Source organism: Dioscorea cayenensis, chromosome 16, assembly GCF_009730915.1.
Source record: "Dioscorea cayenensis subsp. rotundata cultivar TDr96_F1 chromosome 16, TDr96_F1_v2_PseudoChromosome.rev07_lg8_w22 25.fasta, whole genome shotgun sequence".
Classification (NCBI taxonomy): domain Eukaryota; kingdom Viridiplantae; phylum Streptophyta; class Magnoliopsida; order Dioscoreales; family Dioscoreaceae; genus Dioscorea; species Dioscorea cayenensis.
Genome location: NC_052486.1, coordinates 4,318,085 through 4,333,600, shown reverse-complemented (window position 1 = coordinate 4,333,600; position 15,516 = coordinate 4,318,085). Strand labels below are relative to the sequence as shown.

Genomic DNA, 15,516 nt, shown 5'->3' with positions numbered 1-15,516 from the left:
ATTTGTAGAACCTAAACCCGGTTTGAAATTTAATTAATCCTACATATTTTTTTTTTGGCTTGTGTTAAGTTATCATATAGCCGCCTAACCCATAGAAAGTCTTCCAGTTTTGTAGAACTAAATGAGAAAACATAAATATTAATTGAAAATTTTTCATCAAAAAAAAGATGAACCTCATATTTAACATTTTGCAAGTCATTTGAGTATATTTAATCGGTTTTATTAATGCAACTGCACTATTTAATTAGCATGATTTGACACCAAGGCAAGATAACATGGCAATCATGGTGACAAGGCATAATTGATGACATGAAAAGTATGGTGACATGGCAAGGAGACTTGGTTTGCAAGGCAAAATATCTTGAAGATCTTAGTAGAGCTATTTTTAGTATGTTTATAACTTTGGAGAAAAATATCTTGAATATCTTGGTGGAGTTATTCTTGGTAACATGTTACAATTTGAATAGAAGATCATATCAAGACCATATTTAGGTGATTTGATTGAAGACTAAATATGGTGGAGCTTAATTGAAGAAATATCTATTCATTGTATTAATGATGGCAAATTGAAGATATGAATTGAAGAATCCTTGATGAAGATTATTGAAGTTTATTAAGGGCAAGATTTGAGGACCAAACTTGGGTGAATTGAAGATTAAGTTTAGAGAATCTTTAAAGACCAAAGGTTGAAGACTAAGTTTGGCAAGTTTTATGAAGACGCATAAGGACGTGCGCCCCTTGTGAGGGGACTGCGTGATGAGGAACTGAAGAGGTAGGCTAGTTGCTTGCAGTCGGGATCAGAAGATTTTGGCTGCATCGACTCGGACTAAGTGGAGGTTAATAGGTCTTGAGGTCATCCGCAACGTAACCAGAACTCAGTCAAGTCAGCAGTATTTGGGACATTTAGGCGTCTATATAAGCTACCTTGCTCGTAGATTGAGGGGTGACTGGAGCTAGAGAGTGGGTGCACAAGACAATCTAGAGAGGGTAGTGATCTTTGTTTGTGAGTGTTGAGTGACAAGTGTTTGTACTCATGTATTTTCACCTCTTTTAGCGGATTGTTTATCTCCGGACTTGGCCCCCAGACGTAGGCGAGTGGACGCCGAACTGAGGTTATCAACGTCGTGTGTCTTTTTTTTTGTTGGTTTGTGTGAGATTTCTATGAGTGCTTGAGTGTTACCTAAAACTCACAAACCACACCGACGGAACTAACAGGTTTCATTCAACATATCAATTCAAAGTCATTTTTTAAATTATTTATTTTCAAAAACTATAAAAATAAGTAAAAATGATCATTATAATAAAATATAATGATGCCTTCTTATTTTCTTTTTAATGAATTTATGAATAGAATAACTTTGCTTCTTAGCTTGTTCTTCATAGTGCTCATGCAAGAGAGGTGCTTAATATAATGACACCGCTATAATTCCAAAATGAATTTTAAAATAAATAGCTTAAGTTTTCAGTTTGAGATTCATACAAAAAAGTTGTGTAAATGCAAAGATTGTTTAAACTCATGAGAATAACTAATCATGAAAAATAACAATAATAAATATATCTATATATAAATATAGCACCGTCGAAGGAGATAAATGCAAACTAAACCAAGTCATTTATATATAAAAAAAGAATGCATATTATTTTATTTATTGAGTCTTATACACGCCAAATACTTTTTAATTACTCATACTAAGAACGAAAACATCAAATCAACACATTAAATTGAAGTATACTATCATTATAATACAATATATTTATTTGTGATTACTTATAATGCAAACAAGTGGCGGATGTGTGCATATAAGATGTTTTAGCATTTTTTTATATATATATATATATATATTTAAAAAACCTCTTAACCAAAAATAATGTATTTAACTCTATATACGTCATATTTAATTTATCAAAATAATAATATATATTATTTTAATTTAATTAATGCATGTGTTGGATACTATATATATAAATCTAGCCACTATAAAAACATTTGATGTTAGAGATTTCAAACATTACAAACTTTTGAGCAGCTTAACTTTATTCAATATCTTTGCGATCATTATCTACCTCTTGGACAATACTTTACATTATATTGAAACTTTTACTTTATAGCATAATAATAATAATAATAATAATAATAATAATAATACATTTATCTAAATTATTATTTTTTCAATATAGTGAGTGAATTGTTGAGTTTTTTTAAGTACACATTTGGCCATTAAATTTAATATGTTCACCAAAATATAATCATCATAATAGGATATATATATTTGGAAGACTTGTTGTTGTCATCTTTAGATGACAAATATACGTCAGCATCGATTTTAGGAATAAAAATAATTATGATATCTATGCTAAAGGGTGTATTAGCAATTTTCAAATTTATGATACAAGTTAGAAATGAAGAAATAATGATGACAGCTTTTCTAGTACATTGTAATAAATATACTTCTTGATTTGTGGGTTTATATGCCTAGTTCATAATTTTAAAATGTGTTTTTAAAATTAGTATAATAATTCTAACAAACAACAATGATAGCTAACAACCCTCGCAACTAGATCGAGTAGAACTATTTAAAACACTATCGTTTATAATATGGTGGTTGATATTTTATTTCCCTTTCAATTCAATAGTCATGTTTTCAAATTATATTTGTTGTTTATCCACATATATATATTTTTTTTTAAGTTAGAAGAAAACATTATACAAGAAATATTATTTTTATAAGAAAATAAAAACAACATCATTAATTGCACAGATATTTAAAATTTTTGTTTGTTAATCTATTGTAAATTAATTTGTCACTATAAAATCTAAATCTAAAAAAAAAAAATTAGAAAAGTAGTCCGAAGAAATTAAATTTTGTTTATATGGATATGAATCATATCATAGTTGTAGATTCCATTTTTGTTTGTGCAACAAGACTCGCTCATACAAACCATAAATAGATGTAGTGCAACCATCTCATTTTGCTATTTATTCATAGTAATTTTTTTTATATGTGTTGAAATTGAATTCTACACCCCTTCCAAATGAGTAATGCTATTCCTTACTACTAAGCTTCCCGAAATGCTCACCAGAATGACGTGGTGGACAATGAGTCAGTAAGACATTAATAATAATAATAATAATAATAATAATAATAATAATAACAGTAACAAATTCTCTTTTTCTCCCTTTCTTTTTCTCTTCTCTCTCCCGTCTCACGGTCTCGGTTCTTGCAGTCAACCGGGGCCATTTCTCCGTCGTTGTGCTTCCGCTTCGGTTCTCGCCATCGCCTGGCCATCTCCCATCTCGCCTTCGCTGTGCTTCTGCTTCAGTTCTCACCGTCGGCAAGGGAGACCGTACTACTCCTAAAACCTTTTCCCGTGTAGTGTAGTACCTAAAACCTTTTCCCGGAACCGTACTACTCCTCTTCCTCTCTTTCTCCTCCTTCCCTTCGTTTTGGCTCCGATTGTCGGGAACTAGGGCTAGGGTTTCGCTTTCAATATCGATTTGGAGGTGTGATCACTGTTTTGCTTTGATCTTCCGTTTTGATGCTTTGCATCGTCGATGGTGATGGGTTAATGCTTTTCATTCTCTTTTGGCGCAGGGGTTTTGAGCAGACCTTGAGCTATTAGGCTGGGGGTCTGGATTGAAGCGTTTTTGCAGGTGCGCTAGGGTTTCGATTGCTTGAATTTTGCTGTTTGGGACTTCAAATGGAGATTGGCTGATGATATCGATGTTGTTTAACTTTGGGTTTAAATTTTGCTAATGGTTTTGTGGGATTTGAGTTCCCATTAATGTTATGGGGTTAACTAATGGTTTTGGGTTTTCAAGCATTTCATTATTATTTCTTCATCATTGAGGTTCTTATTTTCACTATAAATTCAATGTTAAGTTTGTTCATCTGTATTGTAGGTGATGATGAGTTTGTGAGAGTGTGGAGGTACTGGACAAATGCATCAAGCTTTGGAACAGAGGTTGGGGACAGATTCTGTAGTAATGAAGCAACTAAATAGTAGAATCCCTTACTGTTGTTTTTATTGACAACTATTCCTGACCCTCTAGAAAGATGAAAAATTTTACGCCTAAATCTTGTTTGTTTTGTATGATATGTTGTTCTAATTGCCAATGTTTTACAGAGTTGTTGTAGTGGTAGTTTCTGAAACATTAAAAGTTTAGGGCTTATAGATATGAATGGAAGGTTTCTGATGGGAGGAATACATTTCATCTTTGCTGTAGGTGCATGGACCTGGTGCAGATATAGATACATTGTGTGTGGGACCTAAACATGCAACTAGAGAGCTCTGAACCTATGTTCTGTTAATGCATAAGTAAATAATGCTCTTATTAATATTTATAGTTTTCAGTTAAGGCTAAGATACCTTATCACTTTATACAGGAAGAATTTTTTGTGGAACTTCATAATATGTTAGCAGAGATGACAGAAGTATCAGAACTGCATCCTGTGCTTGATGCTCACGTACCTGTTATGGGGTTCAAGTGTAATGGTGTCTCCATAGATCTTCTTTATGCAAGGCTTTCACTTCGGGTCATTTCTGAAGTAAGTTTTGTTGCTACCAAGTGTGTATGTCATGCAAATTTTTATGTGTTGTTAATAATATGCATGCTGCAATATGCTAGTTTGTTAGCATAACTGAAATTTATATCCTTTTAACACGATTGGCCCAATTGGCTCATGTTACTTCATGAGGTGTCTACTGATGTTCTATGGCTGTCTTTACTTCTGCATGATGGTGGTGTATGCATGATTTTTTCTTTTACTTCTGTATGACATATTTCCACATTATGTCCAGGTTGCACAGTTTCTTGGTGGCATTAACTGGCCATTGCTTGTTGCTCGTATATGCCAGTTATACCCAAATGCATTGACAAGTATGTTGGTATCTCTCTTTTTCAGGGTTTTTACCCTGTGGCAACAGATGCTCATCAAATGCAGAAGCAACAGATGCTCGAAAGTGGACAATGGGAGCAATTCTTATTGACATTAGAACCTTCAGTGTTGTATAGGTTGTCAAGATATCAAGAGAAACAAAGAGATGCAGTCGGGTTCGAGCCTAGAAACACTTCTAAATGAACAAGGAACAGAATTAACAGCAACAACAGTCTTGTATATATGAAAACTATATTTTGTAATCAGAATTGTGATTGACAATTATGTGAATTGTAAATATGAAATATATGAATTGTAATTGGCAGTTATGTGAATTGGAATCAGAATTGTGTAATCAGAATGCTTTTTGCATTAACAATAATATTGTAAATATGAAAACTATGACTTGTAAATATGAAAATTGTCTAGATTTTGCTGAAATATAGATTTTCTGCACATGATTATCTCCATCATTATGAAATCTGAAAATATATGAAACAGGATTTTGCTGAAACAGGATTTTCTGCACAAGGGAAATATATGAAATCTGCAAATATATGAAACAAGATTTTGCTGAAATAGGATTTTCTGCACAAGGGAAATATATGAAATCTGCAAATATAAACATAAATAAATGTGGAGAAATTCAAACTCATAATTATGAAAATGGAATACATGAAACCTAAAAATTTAGTATACAGTTGCTTTCATCACAGCCATGATAGAATTCAATACACATAGTTACTTTCATCCAAGGCACAATAAAATTCAACACAGTTTTGAAATCCAAATAACTACAGTACAAAACACATATTTCTGCATAAAATCTAACAAACTAGAAATCCAAAACAACATTGGATCTGCAAAGAAAACAATGACCAACTATTAAAGATCAAGCTAAAAATAAAAACAAAATAAAAACACTTATTGGTATAACTTCTTCAACAACATGCTTACCTCGGTAACAAGGCTACTGTGCTCTATTAGTCATTGTCAGATGAGTTGATGGTGTATTTTGCTGCAAATATTGTATGAACTTTTAGTCATCTAAATCATATGTGTTGAAATAAAGCTTTCTAGTTACCTGTGATGAAGAATCAGTGCCAATATTTTATAAAGTGAAGCTAGCGACATACATATTCAAAGCATTTGGAAGAGAATTTGAATTCACCTAAGAAAAAAACTTAGTCTATTATATTAAAAATATTATATGAAACAACATAACAAATATACTCTTAAATAACATCATATTACCACACTTTCTTGAGTACAAAGTTCTTGTGTGCCATCTGGAGTTTGTGCATTTCCCTTAAGATGAACTTCTGAGTAAATAAAAATAAATAAATTTTAGCATAGCAATTATTAAAAATGATATGAAGTTTGTATGAGTACCTTTTTCTTATTTCTAATGATTAATTCTTCGACTTTTGACTTCTTCCTCTTCGATGGTGGTCGGCCCTTAGTTCAAACTTTTAAAGGAGTTTGAAACTTTGTTGTTGAAGATGTTGCTTGGTGTTGTTCATGATCCACTTCCAATGAATGTTGCTTTGGATGGCTCTCCCAATAATTTGTATCATCCATCAACTTCTCAATTGCCCCATCCACAAACTTCATTGGAAAATTATATTTCTCAATAGATTGTGCTCCAATTTCAGCAGCTTTGGAAAAATGAGAGCATAAATTATTGTATCGCAATTTTTGCTCACAAGTGTTTGTATCATCATAACAATTCATCACATAAGTATGCCTGCGTTTGATATCTTTTCTCCAACGAGGTAAAATATATTGAGGTGGAAGCTCTTTGACATTCTTCTCAAGGAAAACCTTGTAAATATGTCTACAAATAATATCTTTGAACTTAAATAAATGGCATGAGCATTTAGTGTCAAAATCAACTTCATTATGATAGACATTAAATGCCACTTGTCTTCTAAATATGCCTTCTTTTCCTCTGAAAATATCTGTCACCTGAAATATATGTAATGGCCCATCTGAATTTATAAGTGCAAGATTGCAATATAGCATTCCTCTCAGTTCATCTTGAAACAATCCAAAAATTTCATTTGTGTAGGCTTCTTGTAGTTGCTTCTCAAAATAACAGTCGGTTATCATGTGAAAGCTTGTGTTAAATGAAGCAAAATCTGCTTTGTTTTCCTTTTCAATCTTGTTTTTTAATGCATTGTCATATTGCTCCACAAATTGATTTAAAGATGTTAGACAAACATAGCCATCAAAAAAAGCATTTATGCTTTCACTTCTTTGTGTGGTAGACATTCCAACCCAAAAAATTCCTTTAACATAGATAGGTGCCCATCGATGACGAATATTGTATAAGAAATTCAACCACTCATTTCTTTCAACATTGTAGTCCTTTACCATCTTCAACCAAGTATCTTCGAATTCTTGAATATACATTGCCTCATAAATGATGCTCTTTAATACCTTCTTTATTGCTTTGTACTAATTTAACCCTCCAAGCTTCTCAGGAACTTTCTTCATGATATGCCATAGGCAAAGTCGGTGATGAGAGTTCGGGAAAACTGCCTTAACTGCACCTTGAATAGCCATACATTGATATGTAATTATTGCCTTAGGAGCTTTACCAGCCATGCATTCTAACCATGTATTGAACAACCAAATATAAGTTTTTGTATCTTCCTTTGACAATAAACCACATCCGAATAATATAGTTTGCCCGTGATGATTTACACCAACAAAAGGAGCAAAAGGCATGTCATACTTATTCGTCAAGTATGTCGTGTCAAATGATATTACATCACCAAAAGCCTCATAAGCTGCTATGAACCTTGCATCTGCCAAAATACATTTCTCAAACGACCTTCATCATCTATATCGATCATATGAAAGAAATTTGAATTTCTCTGGTGCATTCGAGGGAAATAATTGCCAAGGGCTTCAGCATCCCCAACACCAAGCCTAAGCTGTCTTGCTTTTTGCAATGTAATTTCTACAATCTTTTTCAGTATATGTTAAATTCTCATAACCACCACTTTCAACCGCTAAAGAATGAAAATTCTTACTCAAGCCTATGCCTGCTTGATCATTTAACTCAAGTCTTCTTTTCACATATCCATCCATTTTTTTATTGCATCTCTGAAAACGAGATTTCTATGGACTAAGTGCATGATTGTGTTCCAAATTAACACGTGATATAGTACACTGTCCATTATCACTGATTATAACATTCATCTTGACATGGCAATTCATCTTAGTAGATAGTCTTGGGTTGAAAGCATTTTTGACGGTTGATATTCTTTTGCCACCTTTTACACATGCAAATGTGTAATATTTCAATTTTCCATCTTCTCCTGATCTTGTACGTCGTTTGGTAATACCAAAACCTTCTTGCCGAGCATATTCAATGTACAGATTGTATACTTCTTCTTGAGAATTGAGCTTCATGCCTGCTTTTGGAACAACTTTTCCACATGTTGGTACTTCCATATTTATCATTGCTTCATTTTCTTCATTCAAAATTTCTAAACTTGAAGACCCAGCTTCTATCCCCTTCTTGCATAGTTCAGAGGAGACAATTTTTTGCTCTGCCATAGTATTCTTTGATTTGGATGATGGGCTACAAAACAACAAATCAATTCAGAAATTACCACCTGAAAATGAAAAACAATGGTCTTACAATAAAACCAATTCAAAATAATATAAACTCACCTAGAGATGAAAAACTAGTGGCACAAGAAAAACAATTGAGATAACTCCTTCTCTTTTTAAGATTTGTAGACAAAAAAATAATCTGTATAATTCCAAAAAAATTACTCATCAACAAAGCATGGATGATCAACCCGAGTAAATAAACAAATTCCAGATCAAAACAAAGCATACCTTTGTGTGCTTCTCGTGAATGGAGATTTTTCCACAAATTTAAGACTGACAACGGTGATGGCGATTGCCGGAATAGCTAGGATTGGGTGAACGACGCCGGCGGAGATCGTGAGAGAGTGATGACAACGGAGATGGTGAGAGCTTGTAGAGATTTTATACAAATTTAAGACTGACAACGGTGGCGGCGATTGCCGGAATAGCTGGGATTGGGTGAGGGGACTATGGAAATAGGATGAGGATGCCGACGGTGACGATGCCGGCTGAGATCGTGAGAGAGTGATGACGACAGAGGTGATGAGAGAGTGATGACGGCGGAGATGGTGAGAGCTTGTGTTTGACGGCGGAAATAGGATGATGGTAGTGCAGTAGTGAGCTTGTGTTTGATGGTTGTGACGATGATGATGAAGATGTGGTGACGGCGGCGTGAGCGGCGAGAGTAGGACGATGGGAGAGCGAAGAGAAAAAGAAAGAGAGAAAAGAGAATTTGTTACTGTTATTATTATTATTATTATTAATGTCTTGCTGACTCATTGTCCGCCACATCATTCTGGTGAGCATTTCAGGAAGCTTAGTAGTAAGGAATAGCATTACTCCTTCCAAATTATGTTTTTCTTCATTTTTCTAATTGGGGTGATTTCGAAGATTGGTTAGATTGGCAGGTTGCATTGTTGGAATAGGCAATCTACCATCCTTAGCTTTCTAACTAGGAAAAGAGAGCAACATTTGTTGGATTGCACTTTTGAATTACTGCCACATGGCAAGTTGTGCCTTTGTCACACTTTGGATAATGCTTATGACCATGATCATTTTGATGACTTGCGTTATTGTTTACTATTTATCAACATATTTTGTTGGACAAATCTTGTTAATTAATTCAAAAATTAAATTAATTATATTTGTTTCGATTAATGAAATAAATTTATTATTTTTTTATTCTTGATCCTTAGAAAAAGATTCAAAAAGATTAATCTGTTTCAAAATATGATTTATTTCTTTTATTTTCTTTAATATTTACCCACATATTAGACACATAATTAAGTCTGTCTGTAATTCTAGTAACAAATTTTAGACAAAACGAATTCATTTCAAATCTATTTTCAAATTCTGAAACAAATATAAATTTCTTTCTAATATCCATTTTTTTTTTTTTAATTTAAAAACCTATTTAATTTTATTGAAAAATCTGTTTTGAAATTTTGAAATGGACATATATATAAATTAACAACTAACTTTAGAGCAGGATTGTTTTTTAAATTTATTTCTATAGCAATTGATAAGAGATGGAAAGTTCTGTGAAAAATCTCTTTCTTCTTCAAATTTACTTTTGATTGTTCAAGGACCAACTATACTAGTCATAATTATATCTTAAATAAATTATTACTAATAGATTTATCCCATAACTATTTTCAAAATTATTTATACTTAATTAAATAAACATAAATCATGTGCAATGCATTGTCTCTATTTCGTTATGTAAGTTAAATTTTAGGGAAAATTACTGTTTACCCCTCATGATTTTCAAAAATTCCTAAAAACCCCCCTCCAACTTTTGCATACCCTGGACAACCCTTCCATTATAGTTTAAATTACTTTTTACCCCCTATCGGTCACTTCAAGTGGGTCCATGTTATGAAATTTTATTTTTGCCCTTGCAAATAGTGGGAAAAATACCGCCCAATCACATTATGTCCAGCCTTTATGCATGCAATTTTGCATTTTTTGCCTTCCTGCTTGCTTTCTATCAAACAAAGTTTAGAAGGCTTATTACATCTTCTTCTTTTTCTTCTTCTTCTTCTTCTTCTCATTTGGTTTGTTGGATTTGAGTTCTGCTGGTTTTCCGATAAGGTGAGAATTTCTTCGTTGCTGTCACTTTGATCATTCTGCGAAAGGGAGTAACAATTTATAAAAATACAGGGCTATTATGGAGAGTTTTTGTGCTATTGCTAGATACAACGAGAGGGATGAGTGCTAATGTTCATGGCGTTGACTTCTTAGGGAATCAGTGTTAGTTGAGATATGTGAGCGATGGGGTCTCGATATTTCCCGTGTCAGGGTGAAGTTTATCACATCCGATGGACATAAAACGGTTTGTCCAATAGAAAACGAGGTTAACTTCCAACACATGTGTCATGTGTACTCCATCTTCAAAAACTCTGTAGTCGATCTTATTGTTGAGACAGATGATGTGCCATCGTATCTTACTGAAAATGAGTTCTTCTCGTTGTAAGGTTCTTCTCTTTTATGTTTATCTAGTTGTAGAAGTTAATTATTGTTTAATTATCCCAATTTTTTGTTTATCCTGTATCAAGCCTCCATTTAAAAACTGTCTTCTCCGCTTAAAATATTCTGTTTCTGTTTAAATATTTGTTTTTACCTTTAAATTTTATAGTTATCGTTTAACAATTTTATGTTTATGCTTAAAATCTTGATCGTTTTCGTTTAAACTAAAGTATTTGCAGGAATTCGGATTCTGGGAGCGCTTCTGTTCCACCTCATGGCGACCCTGACGGTGTGGCATGCCTTTCTTCCTCGTCAGATCAGTCTGAAGTATTGTCGTTGGATATTGGACAATGTTTTCAAGGCATTGAACATTTCAAGATGCACTTCGAATTTTGCAATCAAACGGAATTTTGACTTCAAATTCCTAAAGAATGAAAAACATCGGGTGACTGTGGAATGCGCTGCCGATGGTTGTCAATGGCGCCTTCATACATCAAATGAATATAATAAAAATACTTTCAGAATCAAGACAATGCACCCGTCACACTCTTGCGGTGGTGGAATTGGATTGGCGTCACATCAGAAAGCGTCCATAAAATGGGCAAGCGCACGAGTGATTCAGAAGCTCAAGGACCGGCCCTTGTACAAGGCCATCGACATTCAGAAGGACATGTTGCTGGAACATGGTGTCCACATTCCATACAAGCAGGCTTGGTTGGCAAAAGAGCATGCCCGGGTGATCCTCAACGGTAGCGATATCTCCAGCTACGATTTGTTGCTTTGGTACGTGGATAAGGTGGTTGAGACAAACCCCGGCATCATTGCAATTGTGGAAAGAGACAGTGAACGTTTTAAATGTGTATTCTTTTCTTTCAATGCTTGTATTGTGGGATTCAAGAGGGCTTGTAGGCCGCTATTGTTTGTCGATGGTACCCACCTCTTTGGAAAGTATCGGGGTACTCTACTGGGTGTCACAAGCAAAGATGAAAGCAATGGTTTTTTCCACATTGCTTTCAGTATTGTCGACAACGAGACCGATGCCAATTGGACGTGGTTCATTTCCAAGTTAGGTGATGCTTTATACAATGAAAGAGATTATCAAGAGATAATTACATTCGTCTCGAACAGGTCTAAGGGCTTTGTGAACGCTATTGCGAGAGTCTTCCTTTTTTCCCCACATGCATACTGCCTTCGACACTTGGAGGCCAATTTATGAAAGCCAATGTCAGACTTGAGAAGGTATTGAGAGAGGAGTGCTGGTCCATATACTTTCATTTTGCGTGGGTATCCACGGCTAAAAAATTCGATGATACCATGAATGAACTGCAAGCCACATCACCCGAGCCCATCAGTGGTTGATTCATAAAATCGGATATGTCACATTGGTCGAATTATCTATTCAGAGGTGAACGCTGGGGCGAAATGTATTCAAATGTCGCGGAGTCATTCAATGCGTGGATCAAAGAAGCTCGACATTTACTGATGACGAAAATGGTCGACTCCATAAGGTATTCGAACGTTAATTTTATTTAACGCGTAAGAATTGTTCTTATCCTTTAAAACTTTTACTTACTGTTCAAATATCATTGTCTGTGTTTAACTATCTCGATCTTCATTTAATTTATTATCCTACTGTTTAAAACATTGTGTTTCTGTTTAAATATCAATGTCTTTGCTTAACTTTGTTTAAGTTTTCATGTTCTACGTGATCAGGTTCAAGTTGATGCGCATGTTATGCCACCGCCGTGAGCAAGTGAACAAATAGGAGACCTACTTATGCCCGGACATACATTCAAAGGTAGAGATACTTGTTGAGGAAAGCCGAAGTCCTCATGTTGGTCATTGTGTCGATGATCATTATGAAGTGATTGACCAGTGCTGTAACTCTGTAGATCTTGCCAATAGAACTTGCTCATATAACAGATGGCAAGTTTATAGTATCCCGTACAAACACGCTTGCACTACATTAATGCAGACAGACACCAACGTTCATCGATTTATTAGCGGCTACTTCACTGTCGACAATTATAAACTGGCGTATAAGGAAGCTATATTCCCCATACCTGATAATGATAACCCTATGGACAGAAATCACGAACTGCGTTTGTGACCGGCTGTGACGAGAAGGCAACCTGGGCGTCCTAGACGAAAGAGGATCGAGTAGTAAGTATCTGAGGTTCGCGAGTTACATTGCAACCGCAGCCACGCGTCCGGTCACAATCGTAGATCTTACAATGAAATTGTCGCCGACTAGGCATTGTAAATAAACAAATTTTTAAGTGTCAACTTTTGATATTTAAACAGAGAAAATCTAATTTCCTTGTCATTCTTTGTTATTTAAACGTAGACACTGAAAATTAAACAGAAACGTATATTGTTAAACATTAACACATATTTAAATAGAGACATTGTTGTTTAAACAGAGAATACTTCATTTTAAAAAGAAACACTGATATTTAAACATTGAAAACTTTGAAATCAATGAATTGAATTTAAATTAATAACGAGAAAACTGTTTTACAATTGAAAACAAACAATATCAGGTCAACTCTGTTTCCCCGCAGTCGAAGACCCCCACTTTCGCAGTGATACCGATTGCGCTCCCTTCTATAAGTATGCGGCTAACATACTTAATATCAAATAAGGGACTTTTGCTTGTAGTAGCCATAGCTTTTCATCGTCGAGTAATTGCTAGATAAACCGCATGACATAGATGGCGCAGTCGACACTTTCTTATTTTTATCACGGGATTTCAGTGTCGTGAACTAGCGGGTACCTTACGGTCACCGTATAGCCGAACTCCATATCGATTATGCAGTCGAATAGTCTCTGCTATTGAGGTATACAATTTGAGATTAAAATACCGATTATTTATCAAACTCTATTTATCGAAGAACTCACCATTTGGAATGCATCGTTATCATACTCATCACTTTGGCATGAAGAATAATGCATGTATGCTTGTTTGTTATTATCAAGGACCACGACATGGAAGTGGCCATTCATGATTATCGGGAGGATGACAATGTCAACATCATGCAGGTTGCTCGTAGCATCTCCCATCATAGCGAACATCGTGTCAGCGGCATCTTCCTGCTTTGACATAAACAGTGCCAGTGGTCGTGTGATGGAGGCGCGCTTCTTATAAGGATATGGTACTCTGGTTAAAGACTTTTGTATTATGCATCACATCGCCTGTCACCATCTCCTTCCCGTCAAGTAGTGTGAATAGTCTGGCCCTTGTGGTTAAACGATAATATATATAATTAAACAAAAACATATAATCTTAAGTGGAATATATATATTTTTAAACGATAATGTGAATATTTAAATGGTAACTGAGAAGGTTAAATGGTAAAACAATCTTTTAAATGATAACACTAATATTTAAATAGAAACTACAAAACTTAAATGGGAACAAATATATTTAAACAATAACATAAAAACTTCATACTTACATGTTCATAAAGCAGTTGAGGAACATCCTTATCAACTCCTGCTCGAATTTGTTGAGGTGCGATTGTCCAAGGTATCTTTTCTTCATCGAATAAAGTCTTTTTGAACTTCTTCATATTGTTCGTTGGCAAGGATCATATCTTTCGTTTTTATGTCTGTGATGTTCCCTTGCCCCTCGTCAATAGTTTTTTTGGGATCATCATGCAGCACTGTTATTGACGGTTATTGGTGTTCAGCACAAGCAGCATCTTCCTTCGATGCGGGCACGATGACAACATCAACCAAAGACACATCCTTAGATGCTTCTTGTTGTTGTGGGATTGTGTCTAACTTCGATACGACACTGTCGGCCGCTGGTTCCACCGTGACTTGGATTTCGTTGACAACAGAGTCAACAATCTTGTCAATCGCGGCCATGGCAACAGCATCAACGGGAGACACACCCTTAGTTGGTTCTTGTTCTTTAGGGATTGTGTTAACCTCGATGCGGCATTGTCGGCCGCCGGTTCTACCATGACGGGGATTTCATTGACAACAGAGTCAACGATCTTCTCAACCACAGCCATGGCAACAACATCAACGGGAGACACATCCTTTGCTACTTCTTGTTGTTCAGGGATTGTGTGTATCTTCGGTGAGGAACTGTCGACATCCGGTTCCACTGTGACGGGCATGTCACCAATAGCAACAGACTCAATAATAGCATCACCCACTGATGGTGCTGCTATTGTTTTATCGTGTGACGGTGATTGGCAAAAAGGCATTATTGTTTTCCTCTTTTTTGCAAGCCTCTTCAAATGTGGCCATCTTCGAATGGCCATTCCGATGACGTCCTCGTCGTCAAAATCCGAGTCCATCCCACTGACGTCCGTCTCGGGTACTTCATTTGTTTGGAGAGAGGACGCAGTCGATTATGACTGTCTTTTCAATGCCTCAACCCAAGCGACGAGGTAAGAACACTTGGTCATCAATATCTGGCACGCCTATAGAAGAGTTACAGTGACATCGTCGCCTATTGCCGTTGGGGGGGTTGCCGCAGTCGGTGGGGCTATGGTGATCGCAGGAACTATCGTGGTCGGGGGAGGGGGGTGTTGCCGTCGGGCTG

General features: G+C 35.3%; 2 long non-coding RNA genes across 2 annotated transcripts; one reads left to right on the top strand and one right to left on the bottom strand.

Annotated features, from left to right (window-relative positions):
* Positions 1-3,171: 3,171 nt before the first annotated feature.
* On the top strand, positions 3,172-5,206 carry LOC120278781. The gene is made up of 6 exons (XR_005541766.1): positions 3,172-3,502; positions 3,594-3,652; positions 3,902-3,963; positions 4,226-4,317; positions 4,386-4,547; positions 4,801-5,206. It is a non-coding gene; the product is annotated as an uncharacterized LOC120278781 (long non-coding RNA).
* Positions 5,207-5,596: 390 nt separating this feature from the next.
* On the bottom strand, positions 5,597-6,191 carry LOC120279619. Its single transcript, XR_005541970.1, has 4 exons — positions 6,132-6,191; positions 5,962-6,048; positions 5,835-5,895; positions 5,597-5,737 (listed from the first exon to the last, which is right to left on the bottom strand). It is a non-coding gene; the product is annotated as an uncharacterized LOC120279619 (long non-coding RNA).
* Positions 6,192-15,516: the final 9,325 nt, after the last annotated feature.